The sequence below is a fragment of the Penaeus chinensis genome, chromosome 3, assembly GCF_019202785.1.
Source record: "Penaeus chinensis breed Huanghai No. 1 chromosome 3, ASM1920278v2, whole genome shotgun sequence".
NCBI lineage: Eukaryota > Metazoa > Arthropoda > Malacostraca > Decapoda > Penaeidae > Penaeus > Penaeus chinensis.
The window spans coordinates 17392711-17397710 of record NC_061821.1 but is presented as its reverse complement, the minus strand read 5'-3'; the positions used below and the strand labels follow the sequence as shown (position 1 = coordinate 17397710).

At 34.3% G+C, this 5000-nt stretch overlaps 1 protein-coding gene across 3 annotated transcripts in view; it reads left to right on the top strand.

Annotated features, from left to right (window-relative positions):
- LOC125043475 (natural resistance-associated macrophage protein 2-like) overlaps nucleotides 1-5000 on the top strand; it is a 46202-nt gene that overhangs the window by 491 nt on the left and 40711 nt on the right. The window lies entirely within an intron of this gene.

Genomic DNA, 5000 nt, shown 5'->3' with positions numbered 1-5000 from the left:
AGGGGGAGGGGGCTTAAGAGACAGAGACTGAGGCCCAATGTCGGGGACCACCCCAACCTTGGATCTCGACCCTCGCCTCGGCTAATTTTGCATGGTCTTTTCTTCTCCTCCTTTCCTTTTCTCTCTCCTTTTCGTTTCCTTCTGTCCACTTATCCTAATCGTTAACTAATTTTTAATCTTTTAGCCTTAGTTCTTTACCCTAGTGCAATATGACCACTGATGTGTAGCACATATTTTTGTTTTAACCATTAACCATTAAGGTTAACGTTACCCAGAGCTTCATATTTACCGCCATATGGCAAAAATATCTGATGCATATGTAGTGTTTTCTGAAAGTTGACACAAAGGGCTAATAAAGCAGGGGTATAGGGACTTGCCTCTCTCAGTCTAACGAACAGATAGAAGGTTGGAAAGGTTAGTTTTGGATTTTGGGATCACATGGTACCCAGGTTTTGGGACTTTGTTGCTCTGAGTAACAAATACAGAAAACAGAAGAACTGTATCGTAAAATGGGCTAATTTCATTTTGGTATTATGGAAGCCAAGCTCATTTGAAAGTAATGCAAGTGTATATATGAGGGGGGGGGGGGGGTGTCAGAGTTGGAATCTAGGCAAAGAGATTTTTTAACCCAATACCGCCAGGGAAAATGAACAAAAAATGAGGAAAATGCTGTGCCTATTTTCTATATTTTTTGTGAAATGTCTGCCCATAGATGGCTCTGCTAGTGCTTAGCCACAAAGGAGTCAATTAGTAGACCTTGTGACTGTACCAGATTTGAATTGGCGGGAAAAACATTTTTACTAGTGCTATGAATATCAACGGTGTTATTTTTATTATAAACATTATAATTATCATAATGTTTTTTAACAGTAACAGCAAAATAAGATAACGTAAAATATTTCATAAATCAAAGAAAAAGGTGAACGGCCGAGACAGGCAGTACTCGTAACTGGCTCATTGGTGACTTAGTACAAGTGTAGCCATCTATGTGTAAAAACAATCAAACAAGTACTCACAGTGGGCATAGCACGTACTTACACGTCATACCCATCGGCAAGAGGTTAAGTATGAAGTTCTAGAGTGCTATTGAAAATAGGCATTTTTTTCACACAGCCATCCATCCTTGCAATTACTATTCCTTGTTCAATTATTCATAATGTAATGTGCATGAATCTCATAAATATTCATCACAAATGATGTTAATGACATTTTGGTAATTGTTAATCATGTAACCATAATCCCCTAAGACTAAGTCACTATTGCTTCAGCTACTCTTGGGAAACCCTTAAACATCACCATATGGAGCAAAAACCTTCCTAACCTGGGGCTTTACACCCAGACCCCATCTGGTTGATGTATTTTTCTTTTGGGGGCTCAGCCCCTAGATTCCCACCCATTCGCCTTAGACCTACTCTCTCCTCAACATTAGTTGCAATGTATTTTCTTCATATTGCTTGCTCAAATTATTTCCTATATTAGTAAGTGTATTTTTCACTATCTTTATAATAATGTCATTGCATTTCCTATAAATGTATACCAAAGTATTGTGTGTTGCACAACTTTCATTATCAACTTGTGATGAAAATACTTTAGATGAAAAGGGTCTTATATTTTGTTGTTCTATACATTAGAGGCAAAGTTTACTCTGTGCCACATGGGTGAGTGAAACTGAAACTCTACTGAAATTAGTTTAGGTGTCTAATTTGGGGCATTTAGATACTGATCTATAATGACCACAACGAACTGGTGTTGATTTTGGCCAGCCAAGCATTACTTCGGACACTTTAGAAGATTTTAGGAATTAGAGAAATAAAAGTACACTTATCAATGGTGCTTTATGCCTTTAGCTCTCCTGTCTTCTGTCCATCTGTATCCCCTACTATATTTTGGGATACTATTTCTTCTTGCTTCTTCTATTATATCTGTTATATTGAATCTCTACAGGAAGATTTTTTTTTTTTTTTAGAATTGGCTGTGGCTACATTTGCGGTATCATAATGAGATGTCTATTGACTATTGTTTTGGGATTTCTAGTTGCACATGCATAATGTGGAATTCTTGAACTCTACAATACTGAATCTCTCACTATATTGTCTAATGCAGGGGGCTGTATCCCTTATAACCCTCCTGGGGAGCTGCCACTCCCTAACCCCTGCCCAGGAAAACAAAGAATCCTCCATATATTCATAGCAGGAGCGTGTGTTGGACAGACTCGGCATTGGTTACTACCACATGTTGGTAGTGCATTCTACCCTGCTGTGGGTAGAGCAAGAATTTCACCCTGCATATGCATGGCTGGAACTCCTGTAAAACTAGCCAATATTACATTACCATAAATACAGTTTCTGTAAATTAGAAATGACACTTTCTTTTTTTTTTATAAGGTTTTAGACTGTATTCTCTGATTTTATATATATATATTTTTTTTTCTGTTCATTTTAGTTTTTAAATCATATGAAATTATTCTTTATCAGTGTAGGGAAGTCTTTGTGTCACAACATTTAACCCATTTGCCCCATTGGGCAAGAATGCATGCCATGCCCTCTGTAATACAAGTTTATTTATTGTATTTACACATAGATGGCTCTACAAGTTCTTAATCACCAAATAGCCAGTTATTAGAACTACCTATCTCACCTGTTTACTCTTTTCTTTCACTTTAAGAAAAGGTCTTTTGCATCATTTTGTTGTCTAAAATATTTTAATGACAATTCAATAATCATAACATGAATAGCAATAATAACAGTATCGATAGCAATGGTATTAATAAGAAAAACACATTTTCCCGCCAATTCGAGGAATTGGGAAATCATGATCGGGAACTAGGGATCACTGATAGACTCCTTGCTGGCAGAGCACATGTGGAGCCATCTGTATGTAACAAAATTCACCAAAAACTACAGGGGACAAAACATAAATCCGGGGCGAATGGGTTAATACAATTTTAGTCATGGACATTATAAAATGCAAAGGTCAGTTCTTTCTACCTGATTAGCACATCTGCACTTTGAGTCAGCTTCTGTCTTTATGTATTTTTATGATTTTTTGTCTTTTTTTTTTTTTTTTTTTTTTTTGAGCTCCAGCTTCTTGCATTTAATCATTAAGCCATTTCTACCCTTTTTACCACAATACTTTATCATAGTAATATATGACCTTTGATATATATAGCACATTTGTTTTAACCCTTATCCATTAACCATTAAATGACAAAGAAAACTAATCTAATTTTTTTTTTTTTTTTTTGAAATTCAGATTGTGAAGTAATGGAAGACTAGATGGCAAGTTCAGTATCTATAGATTTACAGAAATCACACAATCCTAGCACGAATACAACATGGCTATTCAATATTAAGTAGTATAGATGCACGGATGTAAATGGATGGCTAGACTGACTGGAGCTGGTGGATCTTTAATTTGAATCATTCTCAAGTAATAGGTTGCAATCCTCTTGTGAAGGTTAAAATGTTTAGTCACCCTTGCAGAGAAAAATTGCTTTCTCAAAATGAATTCAAAACACGTCCATTGAGTATGTGAAGAACACGTAAAAACTTGTATAATAAAATTGTATATGGCTAATTTTCAGAATGCCAAATAGTTTTTATTTTCTGCATAGAATAGGCTACATTTTGCCAAATTTTCTGAAATTCAATAATATACTTTCTGTTTGATCTTTATCTTGTGCATATATATGGAAATGACCAATATCTGATTTAAATACAGTGGACGGTACCAACTGCTGAAGTGAGACCAAATTGAAATAGCAGTATCATAATTTGCACTATTATTTTTTGACACGTACAATGCACACAATACACATACTATATAAGCTACAGCATATTACTAGGGAGTAATGATGCAAAGCATATTTCATCTGTAAAAGTACCCAGAACTTACATTTTGCAAGAAAAATCTTATTAGATATTTTATTATAAAACATATGTATATATATATTTTTTTTATAATAGTATAATAAAGATCTTTTGACATTCATAAACTCATGTCTACGCTTAATGTCATTATCAATTACTGTGTTTATGTTTGCAAGAAGCAAATGGCCATGCAGGTGTACCTGGCCAAAATTACCTAAGTCAGCAATTTACTGTGTTGTCACTTATTCCCTTGCAAGAAATAACTAGAGGTAGGATCTAACATTATTTAGTAGTTTCTCATTTGTATATAGAAACCAAACTTTTTACCTTTTAGGTTATGCTGTAGGACCTCCCATTAATTTGTGGATGCCTGTAATGTATTCATGAAAATGTTTTTTAATATTTTTCATTTCTTGGCTGCTTGCCAAATAACAAAATTTTTATTTTCAGCATCTACTTTGGCTTTGTCTGATATATCTTTAGATGCACAACTTTTTAATTCTTTGTACTTCTCAAGTTTTGCTTTAATAGCCACTCTCTTTTTTTTTTTTTGCTCTGTTTTTGTGATAGACTCTCAGTTTGAAATTAGACACCCAAGTTATTTATTTCTCTTAGAAAATTTAAATTATAATTCTAACCAGCAATAATGAAGGATTATGAATAAAAAAAGTTATTTACTTTATATTTACCTAGATTTATTTTTACATCCAACAATTTTAGCCAAAAAAGGGCCAGATAAGACACTTCGGACAATTAAGCTGTTGCTTTTTGATAATGATTAAAACATGATGATACAGGTTAAAGTAATGATTAATGAATATAAGTGCATTTGTGAGTTGATCTGTGTATTGTGTTTAAAGTTTGTGTCAGAGAAGTTGCCAGTCACAGTTGGAGATTTTATCATTCCAAACCAATCAGAGCATGGTGATAAAACGGTTGAATGGGAAGCCAAGAATGATAAGGGTAATTGATAGAAGAGGCTGGATGATTATCCAGAAGAGCTTGTGATAAAAAAAGATAGGATCACAAAGTTGTCACATGGTAAACTAGACACACACTGAGATGACAACACATGTCCTTATTAGCCAATACCAATAAGTAGATTGTGTCATGTTTCTTTGACAATTGATA